We start from the raw sequence: 24,786 nt of genomic DNA on the forward strand, positions 1-24,786 counted from the left end.
TTTAGGGATGGACTAAAGGGTTATCATTGTTTACAAAAGTGTCTTGAACTTGATGGAGCTTATATTGAGAACTGTTAGGTGAGCATGGAACAGAAAACTGCTGGAAGAGTCAGAGAGGTCACTGTGGAGAAGGTGACATCTGAGTTGCATGTTGAAGATTAAGGGAGTGCTTGCCAAGAGAGGGGAGAGAAAAGGCCTTCCTAGCAGAGGAAGAGGTAAAGGGCTAGAGAGAATAAGACTTGCTCCTGGGGTGGTGGGAGGTGAGTGTAGCTGGACCAGAGGCTGTATGAGATGGGGAGATCCACAGGAAGTAAAACTAGAATAAGGTTGAGGCAGATCTCGAAGATGCTTATATACAAGCAAAGAGCTTGGGCATTAGTTCATGGGTGATGAAGCACCTACAAAGGCTTAGAGTGGGAAAATTCACAATCAACTTTGCATTTTAGAAAGATCACTCTGGCTGGAGGCTGCTCAGTTAAGATTGTGACCACTAGATAAGAAATGATGAGAGAACCAAGTCTGTGACTAGGGAGTTGTGAATCTCAGTACAGTCATGGGTCGCTTAAAGATGGGGATACATTCTGAGAAATGCATCGCTAGGCGATTTTGTCTTTGTGTGAACATCACGGAGTGTACTTACATAAACCTAGATGATACAGACTACTACATACTTGGGCTGTGTGATGTAGCCTGGTGCTCCTAGGCTACAAACCTGAAGCATGTGACTGTACTGAATACTGTAGGCAATTGTAACACAATGGTAAGTATTTGTGTATCTGAACATATCTAAACATAAAAAGGGTTCACTGAAAATATGGTACTCAGAATGAAAAATGGAACACCTGCATAGGGCACTTACCATGAATGTGGCTTGCAGGTCTGGAAGTTGCTCTGGGTGAGTCTGTAAGTGAGTGGTGAGTGAATGTAAAAGCCTAAGATGTTACTGTATACTACTGTAGGCTGTATAAACACTGTACACCTAGGCTACACTAAAATTATGTAAAATATATTTTCTTTCTTTAATAATAAATTAACCTTAGCTTACTGTGACTTTTGTAATTCATAAAGTTTTTAATTTTTTAAACTTTTTGACTCTTCTGTAATAACTTAGCCTAAAATACAAACACATTGTACAGCTGTAAAAAAAAAAAAATCTTTTTAAAAATTCTTATTCTATAAACTTTTTTCTATTTTTACATTTTTTCTTACTTTTTTAACCCTTTTGTTAAAAACAAAAAAGTGACAAACACACACAGTAGCCTAGGTCTACACAGGGTGAGAATCATCAATATCACCGCCTTCCCTCCACATCTTGTCCCACTGCAAGGTCTTCAGGGGCAGTAACACACATGGAGTTCTCATCCCCTATGATATTATTCCTTTTTCTGAGTACCTCCCGAAGGGCCTGCCTGAGGCTGTTTTATAGTTAACTATTTTTTTATAAGTACAAGTAGTATACTCTAAAATAATGATATAAATATACTATAGCAAATACATAAACCAGTAACATAGCGGTTTATTATTATTTTCAAGTATGTACTGTACATAACTGTATGTGTTATACTTTTAAATAACTGGAAGCATAGTAGGTTTGTTTAAATCAGCATCCTCACAAACACATGAGTAATGCCTTGCCCTATGACTATGTTACAATGGCTACAATGTCACTAGGGGATAGGAAGTTTTCAGCTCCATTATAATTTTATAGGACCACTGTCATATACGTGGTCAGTAGTTCACTGAAATGTCATTAGGCTGGGCATGACTGTAGTTCCCTGGCCACTCCAAGGGAAAGCCCTGTAGGTAGAGTAAAGGGCATTATCATGACAGGCAGGAAGCTCAGGGAAGCTTCGGGAAGAGTGGGCAGCCAACCAGGCGAGGAAGAGGGGCCCTGCTGCACAATGTCTTTGGCTGAGAGACTGGATTGGGGCTTCCCTTTGGGAGCTCTCTTAAATCACCAGAGACATTTTTCTTTTCTTTTTTTTTTTTTTTTTTTTTTTTGAGACAGGGTCTTACTCTTTTGCCCAGGCTGGAGTACAGTGGCTCAATCATAGCTCACTGCAGCCTTAAACTCCTGGGCACGAGAGATCCTCCCACCTCAGCCTCCTGACCAAAGGGATACTCACAATCAAGCTTTTGGGGTTAATGCCATCATTATTTGGGTACTGAAAAGAAGTGTTATAGGCTTTAGGGTTATGGGCTTTTAGGGCAGGAATCATTTGTGTTACAGTAAGTTTTGCAAAATGTTGTTGCCCAAATTCATCTTTAGGAATGAGTGGTTTGCTTTTAGTGCATCAAGGTGAGGTCTCTTTCATTTGTGGGTTGTTTCTTTGACAGTGGGAAGTAATAAAATTACATTTTCCTCCTAGCCTGAAGCATTTCTGACTGTGCTTACAATAACACCATGTGACGAATACAAATATGCGTGTCTGTCTTAGTTGTGCCCTTTGTAAACTAACCAGTGGTGAAGGCTTTGTTCCGGCTGACCACATGAAATAGGGGGAGGCTTTCTCTCCCTCTCTGCTGAGTTGGACGGTAGCCACTCTCTATTTCCATTGGAAGTGCCTGTCATTTGATACTGCACAAACGTTGTTATGCGGTGCATGACTGTACTTGTCAGCAAAGCATAAATGGTTACTCAGAGAAACACAGGGAGGTGGGGCTTGACATTGAGGTTTGTTAATGCAGTGCCACCCGGAGTGAACTGGCCAATGGTAAAGCACTTAAAAGTTCCTCTTTAGTTTTAAAACAAAGCATTGTTATATAATAAACACATAATATTTTATTTTAATTTAAATGTTTCTTTTGTTTCAATGATTTTTCTCTCATTCCTAGTTGGATAGCACTAGGTTACTTGTCATGGATTGAGGTAATTTACGATAACATAGTTACAGAAGTTCTTACCCAACCCCTTCCTGTCTCTGGGTTTGGAATAAACTTCTTTTGAACCCTTTTTTCATGATTTGCTACCTGTATGACAGAAAAAATGTTACTTGACTGCCTAAGTTTCATTTTCCTAATCTAGAAGACAGCAGTATTGTCATCTAACTCTCAGGGTTGCTATGAGGATCAACCAAGGTTATTGTTGAAAGTCCCAGGAACATAATAACTACTCAATAAATGCTGGTTGCTCTGCCTTCCCAGTAATATGGTATAGGAGGGCTTCAAAAAGTTTGTGGAAAAGCAAAATTAAAAGATGAAAATAAAAATTATAAATTTTATTTCTCAACATAAGCTCCATCAAGTTCAAGACACTTTTGTAATCAATGATAGCCATTTAGTCCATCCCTAAAGAACTGGTCCTGGGAATTTCACCATGTCAATGGAGTCTTTTTGAAACTATTAACTGAGGAAAAATGGATGTCCTTTAAAGATCTTTTTAATATTAGGAAACAAAAAGAAATCAGAAAAAACAAAATCGGCACTGTAAGATGGATGCCTAATGATTTCCCATCTCTCACAAAATTGCCCTGTTTGATGAGAGAAATAAGCAGGAGCATTGTGGTAAATGAAGGACTCTTTGGTGAAGCTTTCCAAGGCACTTTTCTGCTAAAGTTTTGGCTAAATTTCTCAAAACACTCTCATAATAAGCAGATGCTATCATTCTTTGGCCCCCAGGAAGCCAATGAGGAAAATGCTTTCAGCATTCCCCAAAACTATGGCCATGATGTTCACTCTTGACTTGTCTGCTTTGGCTGGACCAGTTGTACCCATTGGTAGCCATTGCTTTGATTGTGCTTTGTCTTCAGGATCATACAGGTAAAGGCATGTTTCATCTTCTGTTACAATTTTTTGATGAAATGTTTCTGGATCTTGATCTCACTTGTTTAAAATTCTCATTGAAAGCTCTGCTCTTTGTCTGTAGCTGATCTGGATGCAACAGTTTTGAGTTTCATCAAGTGGAAAGTTTGTTCAACTTTAATTTTTCAGTCAGAATTGTGTAAGCTGAATTGAGATGTCTATGATGACAGCTATTGTTTCTAATGTTAATTGTTTGTCCTCTTCAATTAGGGCATAAATGAGATGAGTTTTTTTCCTCATAAATTCATGTGGATGGTCGGCCGCTACAGACTTCATCTTTGTCATTGTCTCATCCTCTCTTAAAATGAGTTATTCTTTCATAAACTGCTGATTTCTTTATGACTTAATACCCATAAACTTTTCATAGAGCATCAGTGATTTCACCACTCTTCCACCCAAACTTCACTATAAATGTGATGTTTGTTCTTGCTTCAATTTTAGCAGAATCAATGTTGCCCTCATAGAGGCTCTTTTCAAACTTAGGTCTTATCCTCCTTAGTGTCTTAAACTAGATTCTGTTTAGGCATGTTATAACAAGTTAGTATAAGTTATTTTGGTAGAAAAAAATGAACTCTATGCCTAGTTTTTCACAATACGCATTTTTCATGAACTTATTGAAGAACCTCATATTAGATGAAAGGTCATGGTCAATTGGATCTAACCAGTAAGATAACATCCCTCATTCCTGTCCTGTGGAAAACTAGGAAAAGTTAGGAAAATGTCACTGGGGAGTAAATCATGCTGCACGTGTTAAAAGGTTACCATTTGATAAGCCTTAACATATGTACATACCTGTAAAGCCATCACCACAATCAAGACAGCAAATACATTATCATCCCCAAAGCTTTCTTGTGCTCCTTTGTAATTGCTCCTTTCTGCTTTTCTCTGCCACCCTCAACTTCCTGTTCCCAGATGATCATTTGTATGCTTTCTGTAACTGTCAAGGTTATTTTTTTCTTACTGAGTTTTGAGAGGTCTTTATGTATTCTAGAAGCAAGTCCTTTATCAGCTATATAGTTTGCAAATGTTTTCTTCCAGTGTACAGTTTCAGTTAGATTTTGTCAGATTTTTTAAATGATCAAACTAAGATTATGGGAATCATGGAGGAATATCACAGAGATGAGGTACCCTTCTCTTACCATCATATCACAGAATACACGACATTGACATGACTTATCACGGTGATGTCAACATTTGTCTTAGATTGTTCAGGCTGCTATAGAAAAATACCACAGACTGGGTGGATTATATGCAACAGAAATATATTTCTTACAGTTCTGGAGGCTGAGAAGTCTAAGATCAAGGTGCTGGCATGTTCAGTGTTTGGTGAGGGCTCATTTCTAGTTCATAGATGGTATCTTCTGGGTGTGTCCTCATGGTAGAAAGGACTAGCCGGCTCTTTGGAGTCTCTATTACAAGGGCATGAATGCCAAGCATAAGGGCTCACCTTCATGACCTAACCACCTCTCAAAATTTCCACCTGCCAATTTCAACACCTTAGAGGTTAGGATTTCAACTTCTGGATTTGAAGGGAACACAAATATTTAGATCACAGCAATCTTGACCACTTGGTTATGGGGGTATCTTCCAGGTCTCTCCCCTATAAAGTCTTTTAAACCCTTTCTAAACTCTGTTACTTGGAAGTTCTATGAGTAGTCCATGCTCAGGGGGAGAAGAATTAAATTCTACCCCCTGGAAGGAGAAATATCACCATATATTATTTAAATTCTTCTGTAAGAAAGTTTTTCCTTCTCCCCCATTATTTATTTATTCATTCGCTTATTTATATCAGTTTGGACTCATGAATATTTGTCTAATTTGTTAGGTTATAATATAATACTATTGTTGTTTATTTTTTTGCTCAAATTGTTCCAGTTTTGGCCATGTGGAGTTTTTTCAGGTTAGATCTTCTATTCTTTTGATATGCTCCCATCTTTTTTTTCTTTTCTTTTTTTTTTTTTTTTTTTGCACTTCCTTACTTTCTGGCATTACAAGATGCTCCAAGCTCATCTTGCATTTTCTATGTTCCAGCCCTAAAGTCAGCTATTTATTCCCTTGTATTGGAGAACGGTACTTAGAAGCCAGGTTCTGGATAATAAGTGTGCTCCTTGCTAGTGGGTGTCACTGCTTCAAGACATGAGACGTATTTTTACTTCCCTAGGAAGGTGCTATGTATACCAGAGGGAAATCAAGCAACTTACAATTAGCCAATCATGTAAGAGAGTGCTACCAAAAGTATGATCCATGAACCATCAACATTGGCATCACCTGTAAGTTTATTAGAAATGCAAATATTGTGTTCCATTCAGACCTCCTTAATTGGAAACTGGGGGTTGGACCCAACAATCAGTATTTTAATAGGTATTACAGGTGATTTTTTTTTTTGCACACTACAATCTGAGAACAACTGAGGTAAGAAGCAGTCTGTAGAAATCTAAGTTAACTGCTATTGTATTTTGTATTTACTCCAGTACCTCTTATATGCTGTGCTCCTGGCAACTACCAACCTGCCTGGCTCCTCAACCCAGCTATGATCTCAGTCTTTGGATTCTTACTGTTCTAAAGAAGACATATCACACAAAAAACACATAGGCCAGGCAGCAGAAGCAAAAACAAGAACAAAAGAGCCAGTCCTCAACAAAATACTAGCAAACCAAATCTAGCAACATACAAAAATAACTATACAACATGACCAAATGAAATTTATCCCAGGAAGGCAAAATTTAACATCCGAAAGCCAATTAATGTAGTATGATATCAATAGAATAAAGAACAAAACACACATGATCATCTAAATAGATGCAGAAAAAGCATTTGACAAATTCATCCTGTCATCATAATAAGAATGAATTAGGAATAGAAAGAAACTTTCTCACCTGATAAAGGGCACCCATGAAAACCTCACAACCAACACTATACTTTGTGGTGAAAGACTGAATGCTTTCCCCTGAGATCAGGAACAAGACCAAGAACAGTGTTTTCATCACTTCTGTATAACAACAGTGCTTTCAGCCTGAGATAGCAAGAAAATGAAATAAAAGGCATTCATGTGGGGAAAAAAGTAGTAAAACTATCTCTATTTGCAGATGGCATGATCTTGTAGAAAATCCAAAGAAATTCGCTAAGACTCTATCAGAACTAATAAACAAGTTCAGCAAGGTTTCAGGATACCAGATCAATGTACAACAATCAATTGTATTTTTGCACACTTACAATAGGCAATCTGAAAACAAAATAAAGAAAATAATTCTACTTATAATAACATTAAAAACAATAACATATTTTGGGAAAAGTTTTGAAAAATAAGTGTAAAACATATATTCTGGGCTGGGCGCGGTGGCTTATGCCTATAATCCCAGCACTTTGGGAGGCCAAGGCGGGTGGATCACCTGAGGTCAGGAGTTCAAGACCATCCTGGCCAAAGTGGTGAAACCCTGTCTCTACTAAAAATACCAAAAAATTTTGCTGGGTGCAGAGGTGTGTGCCTGTGATCCCAGATACTCGGGAGGCTGAGGCAGGAGAATTGCTTGAGCCCTGGCGGCAGAGATGGCAGTGAGCCGAGATCGCGTCACTGCACTCCAGCCTGGGCAAGAAGAGTGAAACTCCATCTCAAAATAACAATAATAATAAATAAAACATATGCTCTGGAAACTTTAAAGACTATTGAAAGAAATTAAAGAGGACTGAAATAAACGAGAAGACATCTCATGTTCATGGATTGGAAGACTTAAAGTTGGAATGGCATTACTCCCCAAATTAATTTACAGATTGGACACAATCTCTATCAAAATTCTAGCTGGCTTATTTACAGAAATTCGTAAGCTAATCCTAAAATCCCTATGGAAATTTGAAGTTTCCAGAATAAACAAAGCAATCTTGAAAAAGAAGAACAAAGTTGGAAGACTCATACTTCCCAATTTTAAACTTACTACAAAGCTACAGTAATTGAGTTAGTGTGATTTTGGCATAAGGATAGACATGCAGACCAATGGAATAGAATTAAGAGTCCAGAAATACAGTAAGTCTTCACATTTATGGCCAATTGATTTTTGGGAAGAATACCAAGATAATGCAGTGGAGGGAAGAATAGTGTTTTCAACAAATAGTGCTTGAGTGAATGGATATCCACGTGCAAAAGAATGAAATTAAATCCCTGTCTCATATAGTATATAAAAGGTCCTATGGTGGGGGAAGCCTGGCAGGTTTGGGAAATAAAAATGCCAGGAGGGAGGAGCCAAGATGGCCAAATAGGAACAGCTCCGGTCTTAAGCTCCCAGCGTGAGCGACGCAGAAGACGGGTGATTTCTGCATTTCCATCTGAGGTACCGTGTTCATCTCACTAGGGAGTGCCAGACAGTGGGCGCAGGTCAGTGGGTGAGTGCACCGTGCACCAGCCGAAGCAGGGGCGACGCATTGCCTCACTCGGGAAGCGCAAGGGGTCAGAGAGTTCCCTTTCCAGGGGTGAAAGACGGCACCTGGAAAATCGGGCCACTCCCACCCGAATACTGTGCTTTTCCGATGGGCTTAGGAAACGGTGCCCCAGGAGAGTATAGCCCGCACCTGGCTCAGAGGGTCCTACGCCCACGGAGTCTCGCTGATTGCTAGCACAGCAGTCTGAGATCAAACAGCAAGTCGGCAGCGAGGCTGGGGGAGGGGCGCCCGCCATTGCCCAGGCTCGCTTCGGTAAACAAAGCAGCGGGAAGCTTGAACTGGGTGGAGCCCACCACGGCTCAAGGAGGCCTGCCTGCCTCTGTAGGCTCCACCTCTGGGGGCACGGCAGAGACAAACAAAAAGACAGCAGTAACCTCTGCAGACTTAAATATCCCTGTCTGACAGCTTTGAGGAGAGCAGTGGTTCTCCCAGCATGCAGCTGGAGATCTGAGAACGGGCTGACTGCCTCCTCAAGTGGGTCCCTGACCCCTGACCCCCGAGCAGCCTAACTGGGAGGCACCCCCCAGCAGGGGCAGACTGACACCTCACACGGCCGGCCAGGTACTCCAACAGACCTGCAGCTGAGGGTCCTGTCTGTTAGAAGGAAAACTAACAGAAAGGACATTCACACCAAAAACCCATCTGTACATCACCATCATCAAAGACCAAAAGTAGATAAAACCACAAAGATGGGGAAAAAACAGAGCAGAAAAACTGGAAACTCTAAAAAGCAGAGTACCTCTCCTCCTCCAAAGGAACGCAGTTCCTCACCAGCAACGGAACAAAGCTGGGCGGAGAATGACTTTGACGAGCTGAGAGAAGAAGTCTTCAGACGATCAAACTACTCCGAGCTACGGGAGGATATTCAAACCAAAGGCAAAGAAGTTGAAAACTTTGAAAAAAATTTAGAAGAATGTATAACTAGAATAACCAATACAGAGAAGTGCTTAAAGGAGCTGATGGAGCTGAAAACCAAGGCTCGAGAACTACGTGAAGAATGCAGAAGCCTCAGGAGCCGATGCGATCAAATGGAAGAAAGGGTATCAGCCCTGGAAGATGAAATGAATGAAATGAAGCGAGAAGGGAAGTTTAGAGAAAAAAGAATAAAAAGAAATGAGCAAAAATGCCAATACAGCTAGAATGCAGAGATTAGGGCAGAGGATGGTTCAAGACAGAGCTAAAAATTAGGCAGAGTTCAGAATATGTGATACAATGAATGCAAAGACTAGGAAAATGTGGAATAGTGTTAAAGGCCCTACAAAACATGTTTTACTGTGGGGGTTCAAATCCTGGTTCCGCCACTCATTAGCTATGTGTCCTAAGCAATCACTTAACCTCTTTGTGACTCAGAGTCTTCATCGAAAAAATAGGAATAACAATGGAATTAGCTTACAGGCTTAATGTAAAGATTGAATGAGTAATAATGGTGTAATGCACCGCCAAAAGAACTAGGCACATGCTGAGTAAGTTATAATTACAGAAATATTTAGTGTAGCTTCTTGATGTAGTTTCAACTTAGTATAGTTTCTGATACTTATTGAGAGCATGATTAATGTTAGCTGTTACTATTAATATTATTTCCAGGGAGTCTTATTATCTTTGAGTGAGGGAGTTGACACACAGACGTTTCTACATGTAAAGAGAAGCCTGGAGGAACATGGCAGGGACTATCCACCTTTAAAACTGTTTGGAATTTTGATATAAAAGTAGAGCTGATTACTGGCCAAAGTACTGCTACGGGGGAGTACTTTATGGCTAGTTTGTCCTGAGGTCTGCCTGTAGGCACTACTAAACTGGGTGGGCACAGTCACAGCAGGAATCCTATAACCCTACAACTCAGAGAAGCTGACTTCATAGAGTAAGGCATTTGCTTCCCCCAAAACCAGCTATAGGGTCTGATATCCACCCCAGCCTGACACCAGCTTTGGGCTTTAAATCTCATTTTCCCAACACAGCTGGTAGCAGCTGCCTTCGTATTTACTGCATCTCCTCTCCAATGACACTCTCCTCCCAAAAACCACTTTCAGCTGAGAGTCACCATCCGTGAGATAGGCCTGTTCAGTACGCTTTTTAACAGATCAGAGGCCAGGTTTTGCTTTGCTTTGTTAATTGCATATCAAGCTGTCACCTAGAGCTTAATGAAGGGTATGAACATACCCATAAATTATCCAGTTTTCAAAAGCAATTTTGATATTCCTCTAGGGAGCCTCTTTATGCTCAAATGAGCATGCAGTATTTTGCAAAATAAGCATTCCAAGGGAGCTGCTAATTATTTGAACCCAGAGATTTTGAGTAACTGCAAACAGCAATTGATAGATCCCAGGAGTGGCTCAGCATGCGTCATGAATTTACTATTGCTGGTTGGAGGACCCACTTGGGAACCATTTTATTTATTTATTTATTTTTAATTTTATTTGTTTATTTATTTAGACGGAGTCTCACTCTTTTGCCCAGATTGGAGTGCAGTGGCGTGATCTTGGCTCACTGCAACCTCTGCCTTCCAGTTCAAGCAATTCTCCTGCCTCAGCCTCCCAAGTAGCTGGGATTACAAGTGCCTACCACCACGCCTGGCTAGGGAACCATTTTAAAAAGCAAGACTGACCCATTGGATTGTTCCACAGTTCATCAGTGACTTGCTGTGACAGCGATGGGGTGCAATGGGAAACATAGGAGCTTTTGTGTCCTGATGGGAGGCAGAGTTGTCCCTGAGCAATGCTGTTGTTATTGAGAAAATAGGGTGGTGGCAGGAGGGCAACACTGAGTCACAACCACTGAGGGAGTGAAACCTGTGATCGGATGTTTCTGGGGTGTGGGAGAAGGGGACATTTATTCTCAGATCTGCCTCCTCTTTCTACTTTCTCTACCTTTTGCAGGTTGTTCTGCTGATGGTTCTAACTGCAGGGTCAATCAAGCCTGTCCCAAATTCTGAGCCAATCTCAATAGGCAAAGTCAGGGCTTTTTAGGCATTTATCTTTTTATCCTTTCATTTATCAGCATGCATATGAAGACAGGCATTGTTAAGACATGAAGGGATAAGAGAAGACATAAGGCATGATCTCTCCCTTTATAGCTCACAGCGTGGGGCAGGAAATAGACACACATATAACCCTAATCTTCAATTTATTCTTCCAAGTCCAGCCCTGCCCCAGAGGTGGTCTCTCCCTGATTCTGGTCTGCTCAACAGATTCTGCCCCATATGCTGTCCATCCCAGCCCTTTGCTGCCAGGAAGTGATATTGCCTTGTACCTAGGTTCCAAGTTATGGTCCACCTATGGAAGAACTCCCCACCCCTCCACCCCTCCACCCCTCCACCCCTCCACCCCTCCACCCCTCCACCCCTGGTCACCACAAACACACATTAGAGTCACTTTCTCAAAATGTTCTAAGTGCCTCTCTGGTGCTTGGAACAGACAGAGCTGGCAGTGCTACCTAAGTGGGGAGCTGTGATCCCAGATGGCACCTGTGTGGGCCCTGTCCTTACTTCGTCCCTCAGGGTCACTCTCTGACTCACTACCCCATGCATGGAGTCAGCCAGATGCCCCCTTTCCAGGAAAGTGACCTGGCAATCTGATTGTTCCTACTGGCTTGCACAACATTTCTTTTGTGTGAGATTGAGCTGCAAGAACAGTACCAACATGCTGATTCTGAGTGAATCTCACTCCTATACCACAAAGGGTGACTTTGTGGCTCTGGGCTGCTGCTGGCCCTCAGGCTTAAGTTGCATGTGTGCCTGTGCTTAGGCTCCTGCCCACCCATGTTCTGACCACAAAACCACCTCCAGACTACAGACGCAAGGGTAGTGCGTGGTGCAGGCTTTTCTTAGCAGTGCATCCTCCTTAGGCTTCACACCACATGAGTCGGCAGTCCTCCAGGAGCGGCTATGCCTATCTCCTCTGAGGGCTTTTGAGACTAACTGTTGCTCTGCAAGATGGATGAGCTGTCTGATCAATGATGTTCTCTCCTGCCTCCAACCAACGTGGTGACTTCTGTGCCCCTGGATTGGTCTCGTGGTTTGCTGGACCTTGGCAGACATTTCTATGGGATAGATCACTCTTCCTGCTCTGCCCACAGGTCCTCCTTACCAATCTTAGGAAAGACTCACTTGCTTTTATGTTTCCTCTTCAGTTCTGGTTCATGCAATTGGACCACAGTGTTCAGGGTGAGGGAGAGAGAGAGAGACAGAGAGAGACAGAAAGAGAGAGAGAGACAGAGAGATTAAAATGATCTCAGGGAATTAAGTTTTCAGAGTGAGGGAATGGATTTGGTAAGAACACAGTTAAGGAATCAAATTTGTTTTCTTCAGAAAGAGAAAGCAAGTGGGTGGTTTAATTCTTGCCTTCAAGGATAAGCAATAATTCTACGCAGGGGATATAGACAAATTATTCTTATGTCTTAAAAGACTAACAACCACAGAACAACGCTTCTAGTCAGTGTGTGTCTTCACTCTCCTGATTATAAAAAGGAATCACTAACTTGCTTTATGCTGTTTCATGTTGAGGGAAAGTAATTGAGGTTTTTATGAAAAAAAAAAAATCCTTGGAGGATTCACATTTCAATCCCAGGCTACATTAGCTCAATTTCTGCAGACCATACTCTAGGCACACAAAATATTCACACCATTTCCCAAACATACCTGTTTCTTTATCCACAGCATCTTTTTTGAGTAAAATGGCCTTCTCCACCCTGCTCCCTTTCTATTCTGGCCAATTCCTATTCACCTGAAACTGTCCTCGCAGGATGAACAAGAACTGGACAGAATATAGTTACAATTAAGCATTAATCATGATGCACTTTCACACACTTCCTTGTAGCTGAAAGCCAGATAACACTAGATACTCACCATTTGCATTCCTATTGTTCCTAAAAATAGGGTTTCTCAAATTAGAATCTTAAGGCTTTTGTTTGAGAATTGCTTAAGATGTTTTTCACATCCCGAATTCCAGCGAAACAGCTGACATCATCCAGTTTAAAGACCCCCACAGAAGAATAAAAACAGCCTGAGAATATGGTTTCTTTATCTCCTTGTTGCATGATTTCAGCCTGCAATCTTTCACCAATCAACAATCACCACACTTTGGCCCACTCCAAAACTCTTAAAAACCCTAGCCCCAAACTCCTCAAGGAGGCAGATGTGAGGTTTCTTCCCATCATCTTGTCCAGAAGCCTCACAAGTAAACCTCTTTTTCTGCTGCAACCCAGGGTCTCAGTGTATTGACTTGCCATGCACATCGGGCAATGAACCTATTACGGTTACACATTTTTAAGGCCCAACTTGAAGGCTCATCAACTATGTGAAATGTTCTCAAACTGAATCTGAGTCCTATTTCTGTGCTGTTGAACTGCTTTGCCACACTATTGTCTACTCTCTGGGCTGAACCCATTGGGGGCAGGAGTCATATTTCAATCAGTCAGTCAATCAGTCAGTTCATCAACAAATACAGGCACTGTGCTGGGTACTATTCTATTCTATCCCAGGCACTGTGCTGGGTACTGCAAATACACCCATGAGCAAGATAGACAGGACTTCTCTCCCCTAGGAGCTGGGATCTGGGGTGGGATGCCAACAGATCAAGAGGCAATTGCAATGCAATGTGAGAAGTAGGAGTTCTGAAGATGAAGAGTGCAGGGAAATATGCACCAGGCAGAAGGAACAGCATATGGGAATGCTGGTGGCAAGAGAAAACATTCCTCACGTATCACTACATTTAGGAGAGAGAGATGCTCAGTATTACCAGAGAATAATACTGTCAAGAGTCTGGCAAGATGTGAGGGCAGAGAGGAGACCAGGGACTGCATTATTCTGCATCTTTTGAGCCCTTTGAGAAGACTACATTCCCTCCTAGGAGCAATGAGGAGCCTCTGAAAGGTTTTAAGCAGGGAAATGGCATCTCAGAGTTGCACATTGAAAGATAATTCTGGCTGCAACTCAAAGAACAGACAAGCAGGAGATATTATTGGAGGCAGAGACAGCAGTTAGGAAAGACTGATGAGAAGGGATGGTGGTCTGCTCCACAGGGGTACAGCGGGAATGAAGATAAATGGGTACTGGCAGCGGTATCCTGCAGGTGAAATGGATGGGTTTGGTGGCTTATTGGTTATGGCTGCAGGCAAAGGATAGAGGTGGCAATGGAGGGGAACACTGGGTGGAGGCTCTCAGGCTCGTTTCTTGAACAAGGTTTAGTGGGAGTGTGTTAGTTTCCAAGGGTCATTTATTGTCTCACAGTTCTGGAAGCCAGAAGTTTAAAATCAAGGTGTCCGCAGAGTCATGCACCTTCTGAAGGCACTAAGGAAGTATCTGTTTCAGGTCTCTCTCCTAGCTTTCAATTCAACCCACAAAATGGAGAAAGGTACTGTTATTCCCTAAGACCCCCACAGAGGAAAGCTCATGCAGTGGAACAGGTTTGCCGATAGAGAGCTGAATCCTTGAGCTTGGGGCATGTTGAGCTTGGGGAGCCTGTGGAAACCCATGAGAAGATATATAGAAAAGTATTTGATATATTGGGTTGGTGTTTTGGAAAAGGGGGGTATGGAATTGGCTGGGAATAAACTTGAGGGTCTTTGGCTTATAGGGTGGATAAGACAGTGAACCTTTGGGAATGGCCAGACCCCCTGAGGGGAAAGGGAGCAATTCATCTCTGTAACCCCAGAACCTAGCCCAGGCCCTGCCGTTGCTGTAAAGGTTCAGTGAAAAACTGCCTGATGGAATGAAAGGATTTCTTCAACTTTTCATTAGTTTGAGATAAGAAGGCTTTGCATGGGCGATTGCTTACCCTCCTCTGGCTCTGTGACCTGAAGGGAGTGTACTTTGTGGCAATGAGAAACAAGCATCCTTAGGTTTCACTTTACAGTCTCCTTCAGTGTAATTTAGAAAATTTGCCCAGAGTTTCTCACTCAGCATCTAGGGAAAGCCACCAGGTTGTGCCCATCTCTTGACTTATAAGAACATGAACAGAAGAAAGACATATGTGTCTTGCTTTAGTTTGCAGCAACACATCCTTTTTACTTACAAATCTTCACCTTTGCTGTCTGCCCAGGCTTTCCAATAAACTGTAATAAAGTTTCCAAATAAAGCCTTTTCTGTACCACCTGCTTTCCCCCCACAGCCCAAGACTGATGGTCATTTGATCTTGGGAGTATCTGGAGCGGATGGTTCTCCCACCTGGCTGTGCTGGAGCAGAAGCTGCTGGGGGACAGTGGGTGGAGCTGTGGAGCAGTGTCATCATCTGCTGGGCAGTTGATCCAGGTTCCTTTGTGACTGTTGCCTGGTGACACCCAGAGGCCCCTCTCTCAGAGCCACACTCTGGCTTGCTATTGGTCCGGTGGTGGCATTTGTTGACAATAGACACTTCACTGGCTCCAGATTCTGAAAGAGGCCTGGGAGCTTGGGTTTCAAGCTACAGTGCTCATCTAAATGCATTTCTTTAACTCTTTGTGTCCCCTTCCAGGAAAGTTCAGCGAGAGTGTGCACCCTGACCCTCTGGCAAGGTTCTCCCCTTCACCCTAGAGTGCAGCTGGACTCGGATGGTTTCTTCTCTACTATGCTGCTGTGGCAGGACAGTTTTCTTCTCACTTCTTCCTGGGGTTTTTTGTGGCTGCTTAAACAAACAGGCTTTGTCAGCAAGACAAGTCATCCAAGTTGAGCTAGGAAGCAGTTGGTATTAGCAAGAGAAAGGTTTGTTTTTAGGATGTCATATTCTGAAGACTGTGAAAGACCAGAGCCTCTTCTTAGAGGTCCCAGGAACTGTAGATACAATCTATACCTTCCTGAAATGGAGCTGGGGCCAGGCACAATAGAGGGGGAGAAGAAGACTGAGGTGACTCTGGGGGAGGTGATGAGGGTGGGAAAGAAAACAGAGAAGGGCTTCTGAATGTCCCCAAGGTGGACTCTGTTTGATCAGTGAGTGGATTTATGGCCCAAAGGGGTGGCATCATTTAAGGAGCTCAGTCCCCCACTTGGTGAGTACCTGGCATCTGGGATCCTCAGGCAGCTCCCCAGACACTCCCCATCTGCTGCTTCCTCCCTTCCTTCTGGGTACCGTTTAGAGAATGCGTCAGCTGAGGGTTAGAGTATGGATAAGTTGGGTCAAGGCAGCTGCACTGTGGACCATAAGCTGCCCAATTCTGGCTGGCTCCTCGAAGAACCCACTCAGATCTTTTAAACCTGGTACCGCTTGTAGGAATATACAGGCCCAGACTCCCGGCAAACTGCCCTCCCTATACTCCATACCTCGTAACCTCTCTCTCCTCTCACCTAGAACAAAACCACTTTTAGGCAGGGAAGGCAGAGGCTCTTGCAAAGACCAAGCAAGGGATGAGGGAAACCTGATGAACGCTTTCCTTCCTTTCTGTTGAGCCTTGCAGCCAACTGCCCAAGCTCTAGCCTACACTCCGAGAGGAGGTCCCAAGGGGACCTCAAAACAGGAGAAGACATTCTGAGGCTTCTGAGCTGTGTCATCAAGATTAACTGACCTATGTCTATAGTAGCCAGTACTCCAGAGCAAGTAGGGTTTGAAGCTGGGGCAGAAGTTCCAGGACCCTGTGACTGGGAGACATGTGTACCAGGTCCCAGTGACTCATGGGTCACAGAGATTTCTGCTAAGCCTCCCTGGAGCCCAGTGTCCCAGTTGTCTCTGTCTGAAGTGTGCTGTTGTGTTAGATTCATCAGGAGGGTCCCTCCCTCCAACAGGGCTGTGGGTCCTATTTACACAGCTTCTTTCATTGTCTTTTTTTTTTTTTGAGACAGAGTTTCGCTCTCATTGCCGAGGCTGGAGTACAATGGCACGATCTCAGCTCACTGCAACCTCTGCCTCCCAGGTTCAAGCAGTTCTCCTGCCTCAGCCTCCTGAGTAGCTGGGATTACAGGAATGTGCCACCACACCCAGCTAATTTTTGTATTTTTAGCAGAAATGGGGTTTCACCACGTTGGCCAGGCAGGTCTCAAACTCCAGACTTCAAGTGATCTATCCACCTCGGCCTCCCAAAGTGCTGGGATTACAGATGTGAGCCACCACATCCGATCTAGCTTCTTTCATTTTCTCAGGTCCTCTTTCTGCCAGCAACAGTTGTTCTGCAGTGTTTCTAGTGTGGCTCCCCCTTGTTCATGCACCCAAGTTCTGAGAAAAAGAAGCCATTTATCCCCAATTCAGGTGCAATGTGTCTGCTGAAAACATGGTAGTATTTTGCCATCATCAATTTACTCATCCATTTGAACTAAGAGCCAGTCAGAAAGGTTGGGTGCAGCCAGGCTTTAGTTCTGTTTTGTTTTTGCTTTTGTTTTTCAGAAAGAGGAAATTGGCACTAATTTGAGCACAATTGCTTGAAAACATTTTACTGATTTTTTGTTGTTTTGATCTTGCTTATAGGAATTACTGAGAAAGGAAAAATCTTGGGATAATAAATGTGGTAAGATCCATATAATTAAAAGTGAAAAGGAGGTGGATTTCACAGAGAGTAGACCAGTGGTCTTGCAATCAATTCTGAGAAAGATTCTGAAACAAAAATTTTAAGATATTCTATTAAGTCCCTAACAAAGTACCAAGCTGGGTGGTTTCAACAACAGAAGTTTATTGTCTCACAGTTCTGGAGTCAAGAAGTCTGAGATCAAGGTGTCAGCAGGGTTGCCCCTCTCCTAGCTTCTGGTGGTTTTCTGGCAGTCTTTGACATTCTTTGGCTTGTAGAAGCGTCACCCTGAACTCAGCCTTCATTTTCACATAACACTGTCCGTTTGTGTGTGTGTGTGTTTGTGTCCAAATTCCCTCTTTTTATAAAGATAGTAGTCATATTGGATTGGGGTCCACCCTACTCCAGTACGACTTCATCTTGAGTGCTTACATCTGCACTGACCCTATTTCCAAATAAGGTTGCATTGTAAGGCACTGGGGCTTAGGGCTTCAACTATGAATTTTGGGGGAACACAACCATAACTGAGAGCTTTTGAACATTTGGTAAAACAACGAGTCATTTCTAGAAACCAATCTGAGCACACTAAGAACAAACTGTCAATCTAAGCAGATTGCCTACTGTCGGGGCTCAGAACATGATACCCCAAGGTATGGTGCCTTTGAGTCTTCATTTCTGAATCCTCTTGTATCACACAAAACTTCGATTAAGCAAATCTGTCACACTTTTCTCTTGTTAACCTGTTTTTTTGTCATAGGAGCATCGGCCATGGCCCTTACGATGGGAAGGAAAGGTATCACACTTTTTCTGCCCCCACACCACTGTCCCAGGGTTAAAGATGACTAACTAGATTTATGTGACAGAAGGAAAGGGGCCAAAGACCAAGACCACACCAAAGGGTGATGTATGTTTGTCTACTTAACTGTGAGGTCTAATTTCTCATGTGTTTCAGGATCTCTAAAATCCAGAAGTGAAATATCTTGGCAAGAAAATTAAGCCCCAAGAGGCTTCAACATTTGGCCTGGTGGTCAAGGAACTGTCATAGTTACTGGGATAACAACCATTATACATCCAGGGAGGCTGTTCTCAGAATCTTTCATAATTAAATCTCTAAAGCTGGGAAAACAATCTATCACTTTCTTTGTCATCATACCACTTCCTTTTAATTTCCAAGCCTCATTTGCACCTCTTCCCACAGTGTCTCTCTGAGCGACAGCAAATCTCTGCGTTGGCCAGGAATAACAGTGCAAAGCAGTGTGGGTGGCAGGGCCCTAACACCCAAGCCTGAGCCTCCATTTCCCGCCATTGTTCCCTCAGTCAGGCTGGGGCTGTCCTGGGGAGAGTTTTTCCAGATAAAACTGTCCTGGTTGGCTGCCAGTGATTCAGACAGGTTCACAGCCTCAAATCTCCTGATGGGTAAGCAGTGATTCAGACTCCAATCCTGCTTCATCTCTCAGGCTTATCGCTTATCTCCAGCTGCCAGGAGACAGACAATGGGGGCAGAGAGGCATTTTGGCTGAGCCAGGCCTCAGGTAGCCCCAAGGGATTTGAGAGGCCTCCAGACAAGCAGACTCAGGCACTCTCACCAGGTCACTCTCTATTTAAAAAACACAAATTCTATGAGTTCCTTTGAGAATATACCATTTCCTGCGGCCTATAACAGCAAAAATGGACATTTCTGTATCTGTTGATTCATTCCTTCTTCAGAGCTGCTGTTTCAAGTAACCCAGGACTTTGGGTGAAAGTATTCAGGGGAGTCGGGACTCCAAAGGACCTTGCAAAAGGTGAATTCTTGTCCCGTCCCTTCCCAACTTCATTTGACTTTAAAAGTAACCCTAATACTCTCATAGTAAATCTGGCAAAATCTAAATAAACTCTGGATTGTACCAATGTCAATTCCCTAGTTTTGATGTTGTGCTGTAGTTATGCAATATATTACCACTGGGGATATTGAATGAAGGCTACTTTTTTTTTTTTTTGCAACTTTCTGTGAATTTATAATTACTTTAAAGTAAAGCTTTTTTTTTTTTTAAGTGATCTTAATGGCTCCCCCAAACCCAGTCACTATGTCTTGTCTTTGAAAAAGTCACATAGCAGAATTGCTGAAAGTATAGGCTTTAGGCCAGACAGACCTCAATGCAAAAGCAGCCTTCACCTCTTGGGCAAATTACTTCATCTCTTTGAGCTTCAGTTTTCTTATCTAGAAGATAATCTGATTGCTTCCCTGATGAGTGAATATGAGGTGGGTATGAGGACTAATGAAGTAACTCATGGAAAGCACCTGACAGAGTGGATGATAAGCACTCCCTTTAAAACTGTAATCTATTTATTTATTTTGTGTTTTGAGATATGGACTCTAACTCTGTTGCCCAGACTGGAGTGCAATAGCATGATCTCAGCTCACTTCAACCTCTGCCTCCCAGGTTCAAGCGATTCTCCTGTCTCAGCCTCCTGAGTAGCTGGGATTACAGGTGTGTGCCACCACACCCAGCCAATTTTTGTATTTTTAGTAGAGATGGGGTTGCACTACGTTGGCCAGGCTGGTCTCGAACTCCTGACCTCAAGTGATCTGCCTGCCTCGGCCTCCCAAAGTGCTAGGATTATAGGTGTGAGCCACCATGTCAGGCTAAAACTGTAATCTATTGAATAGAGGAGCCTGTATGTGTTTCCAACAGAGGATCACAGGCTCAGAAAGTCATGTGTGTAGCTGAAAGAATTTTTTTAGTGGCCTCAGTGAATCAAAAGGGTCCACACCTGGACATGATTCAGGTATGAGTCAAATGCCTATGGAGGAATTATTTGAACTCTGTCCTAATTTCTTTTTCCCTATAAATTGTCCACATTCCCAAGTTTTCTAATGTGGAACTAGACTAAACCATTGACATGACAGAAGCAGAAGCACTCCATTTCCAATTCTAGTAGGAATGGCTCAAGCCTTCCAGCCAGGTGCCTGGGGCAGGGGTGGGACAGGAGGCAGAAGAGGTTGAAAAGTATTGGGTATATTGTCCCCTAACTCATGGGTGGGAGCTTATTAAAGGAAACATATGCTTGTGAAATATACCAGGTACCTACACTCTAGGAAGAGAAGAGTCACTTTGTTCAGGGAAGCCTCTTGGCCACCTATCACTGATGCAGGATTTTTTTTTTTTTCTTGGTGCCCCTTCACCAGACAGAGACCTCTGCAGCCTGCATTGTCCCTGCCTGGGCCCCACTCGGATCTGGGCTCACCACAGGAGGTACCCCATGGCTCCAGCCCTCCTGTTGCTTCCCATTGCTGGGGGTGGCTGCCTAGTGTTGGTGGACGGCTACAGTGTTACAGCAGCTCCTTTGGCACCTGCCATCCAGCAGCTCCCAAGTTCTTGTACCATATCCAAGAAGAGTGAGATTATTTGGACAACCAGAGAGTGAGAAGGGTGGAGAAGAGTTTTATTGAGTGACGGAACAGCTCTTAGCAGAAAGGGGACTCTAGGTGGGTAGTCTCCCCAACCCAAAGGTGAGTAGTCCCCCTGAAGTGTGGCTGAGTCCAGGGCTTTTATGGGCTCAGAATGTGGGTGTGCATGCTGATTGGTTTGTGAGTATGCAAAAAAGGCTAAAACTAAGGCACCACCCAAAGATGGGCACAACAGTGTAAAAAACCAATTAGGGAAGGATAGGTACTTGTAAAATAGGTGATGGGTGGGAATCAATCAGAGGAATGTGTGCCAAATGGGAAGAGAGGTTCTTTTCTGGTCTGTGGATTTATCTGAGACTAGTAGCTTGGCTTTCAAGCTTTAAACTGTCTTTGGTTTGAAGGTCAGGTTTCACTGGGGAAATATCTGCCTAGGGATTTGTCTGCTTCCTCCTGCTATCATCACCTCCTGGAGATTCAAGAATAGGTCCAAAAGCTACTTTTTGTAAGGCCCTTTCTGGCCCTCTTCCCTTCACAAGCCCTGTATTCCAGACACCCCAGTTACTCATCGTTTTTCAGACACCACCCAGCTTTCTCCAGCCAGGTTGTCCAGCTACCTGGAAAGCCCCTCCCTCCACCCACTCCTTCAGCGCCACTCCTCTCTGCCTTTTTCATTCCACCCAATTTTCAAATCTTTCACCAAATGCTTTATTATCCTTGAAGCCTTGCCTGAACCACCATTCAGAGGTGGTTCAACTCCTTTGAATTCTCCCAGCCCCAGTTTGTCTCTTCCTCACAGCCTTGAACATATTAATTCAACAAAGACCTACTGTGTTCTATGGACCAAGCTCTATGCTAGGCTCTGGAGATGCAATGGTAAACAACAGAGTTGGGTGTGTATGTGTGTGCACATGTTGGGGTAAGAATGAAGGCAGAGATGCTGAACAAAATAGTTGCACAAAAAAGTATACATATACAAATTGTGGTAAGTATGATAAAGGAACAAGGGATAAAAAAATTCGAATGTGTACTTTAAAGAAGGATCTAGTTTAGAAAGGGAGACCAGGAAAGGCCTTCCAGAGGAATGAACATTTCAACTGAGACTTAATGGATCAGTGAGTTGTCAGTTACCTAAGAGAAGAGATGGGCCAAGGGCCTTCTCTGAAAACCAGGGGTTGCAAAACCCACAAGGCCAGAAGAGGATGGGGTGTCTGAAGAACTGCAATGAGGCTAGCATAGCTGAAACAGTGAAGAAGCAGAGTGGAGTGAGAGGAGGCAAAAGAGTGGCAGGAAGTCCAATCACAAGGGGCCAGCAGGTCGTGGTAAGCATTTCGAATTTCCTCCCAACTGTAAGATAAACCATTAAAGGCCTTTAAATCAGTACTATGGTCTGAATAATGGTTTTAAATACTTCTATGGCTACTATCTAAAAAGAGAAGCAAGAGTAAAAATGAGGCTACCAAGAGGAGGTCATATGATCTCCACATGAGAGATGGTGGTGGCAGTGGGAGTCGGGAGAAGAGGAGGGAACCTAGATCTAGATCTATTTTGGGAGCCTGAAATTTTATCGGATGTAGACATAAGGGAGAGGTAGATGTTAAAGATTACTCCCAGATGAATGGCTTGGACCATTCATCTGGTGGATGAACCTGCCTCCCAGTGAAAAAAGCCATGCTGGAGGAGTAGCAAGTCTAGGTGGAAATGTCCAAGGTGCAATTTAAGACATTAGATTGCAAGTAGATAATGTCAATCTACTTGCAATGTCAAATAGGCAGCTGGATATATTGATCTAGATCAGAGAGAGGTCACTGTGGGAGACATACATTGGAAAGTCATCAACTATAGATTTAAGTCTTATGAATGAATGAGATAACCACAGTGCGGAAAGGAAAGAGAAGAGATGAGGTGGGCAGAGAACAACATACAGGACAGCGTCTTGAAGAACCTAAAGTTTTTCTTTGATTTAAATTATCTCTGCCCCTTGAGGGCAGGAACAATGTCTTTGTCAAACTTGTTTCCTTTCTGTGCTATCTCAGGGGTAGGCAGTGATTCTAAATTAAGGAATTTTACTGGGCTCAGAAGTAACATTGTAAGTGCTCATATGAACTCATTCAACAAACATTGATTGAGCAGCTACTGTGTGGCAAATACTGTGGCAGAAAATGAGGGTAAAATATGAGTAAGACGTAGTCCCTGCTGCACTCAGGGATCTCCCAGATTAGTGAGGAGAAGAGATAAGAAAAGAGATGCCAACATCAGTGATACCTACATCTATAACAAAGAGTACTCTAGAGGTACTAGGTACATGCCTAGGGATTTCCATTTATTTTTCACATAATACTGAAATTGACTCAGTGAGGGGGTACTCATTTTATAAACAAAGGAGCTGAGACTATGAGAGTTTAAGTTATTTGCCCAAGGTCACATAGCTGGCTGACAGCGGAGCAGAAATGTGAACTTAGCCTAGCCTGGCTCCAGTTTTGTGCTCTGGGCATCACCCTTGTGGCCTGTTCATAGCATGTCTTAATGCTTTTTCCCTGCCCTGCCCTTGCTGCAGAAACTCCTGACCTGCCTGCTACAAACAGAGTTCCCTGGGACACCCCTACCCACAATGTGGAGAGCAGAGGCCTTGCTTGTGACAAGAGCTGATGTCCTTTAGCTTTTCCATGTCCCCTGCCTTTAGTGAGCCTAAAATCTAGGAGAAGAGATCTGACACATGTGCATAAATAGCCATGTTATAGGAAAGACAAGTCCATGACATGGTCCACATTTCTTAGACAATGTCATCTGCCATCTCTCCTGTGCTCTGGTAGCACTTTTTTAATCCATGACAGGTTCCATACATTGCATTGTACTTATGCACACTTTTCGGTTGTGAGGGCCTCCAGAGCTGTGACTGGGGTATGATTTTATACATCCTGTATATTTCTCAAATCGAGTCTCTTCATTTCTCAGGCAGAGATTACCACCTTCATGTCTCTTGCCTTGGGTTATTGCCATAGCCTCCTAACAATTTCCTACCTCAAATCTCTCCCTGGTTTTCTCCACCCTTCACAATGTAGCCAGAGTGATCTTAAACCACAAAGCTTGAATCAATCCCTTGCTTAAAACCCTCAATGGCACAACATGCCTCTCAGAATGAAGCCAAGCTCTAAGCCTGGAACTCCATGTCCTCCAATGATATCTTGCACATTCTATACTTTGGCAACATTCTCTGGTCCAGCAGCAAGTGCTGCTTGTGACCCTATTCCAATGCTCCTCGGCTCTGGGCACCTGCTCTTCCTCTACCTCCTGAAAATGTGCTTCCTCTCCACCTTCACAGAGCCACTTTTTACTCATTCATCACGGAGCCCCACTGCTGGACTTCTGAAGTGTGACCTGTACTCATCATTTTGTAACAAGCGGCTTCTGATGTGCCAATTTTGACCACTAGAGTGAGTTTCTAGGGGACAACCAGGGTGTCTCCTTCATCTGCATCTCTCCAGCATCTACCACAGTGTCTGCAAAATAATAATCACTCAGTAAATACTTGTTAAATGAATGAATAAGTGAATGATTAATTGTAAAGTACTAGGATGTATTAAGCACCAAATGAGCAGTACAGACAATAAGTGTGAGAGAAAGGAGGAAGTAGTCACTTCCAGTTGGGGTAGCCCCAGAAAGCTTCCCAGATAAGAATAAATGTATGCTAGGCCTTGCAGGATGAGATAACATGTGCTGGCCCAGTGCCAACTAACAGTTGGCATTGAATGAGGGTGAAATGAATC

The 24,786-nt window shown here is 43.1% G+C and overlaps 2 long non-coding RNA genes across 3 annotated transcripts in view; one reads left to right on the forward strand and one right to left on the reverse strand.

Annotated features, from left to right (window-relative positions):
• Window positions 1-15,483, reverse strand: part of LOC129048680 (uncharacterized) — a 32,136-nt gene extending 16,653 nt beyond the window's left edge. Inside the window, exons 1-2 of the long non-coding RNA XR_008511218.2 lie at window positions 15,392-15,483; window positions 12,335-12,359 (exon numbers count right to left, since the gene is read on the reverse strand). This is a non-coding gene — a long non-coding RNA (uncharacterized LOC129048680). The remainder of the gene's footprint in view (window positions 1-12,334; window positions 12,360-15,391) is intronic.
• A 1,499-nt stretch (window positions 15,484-16,982) lies between these two features.
• On the forward strand, window positions 16,983-24,558 carry LOC129048681 (uncharacterized). Of its 2 annotated transcripts, none has more exons than XR_008511220.1 (3): window positions 16,983-19,415; window positions 20,801-21,100; window positions 24,342-24,558. It is a non-coding gene; the product is annotated as an uncharacterized LOC129048681 (long non-coding RNA). The 2 variants fall into 2 exon arrangements; XR_008511221.2 differs by lacking the exon at window positions 16,983-19,415 and adding an exon at window positions 19,450-20,102.
• Window positions 24,559-24,786: the final 228 nt, after the last annotated feature.

This window comes from Pongo abelii, chromosome 9 (genome assembly GCF_028885655.2).
Source record: "Pongo abelii isolate AG06213 chromosome 9, NHGRI_mPonAbe1-v2.0_pri, whole genome shotgun sequence".
Classification (NCBI taxonomy): Eukaryota; Metazoa; Chordata; class Mammalia; order Primates; family Hominidae; genus Pongo; species Pongo abelii.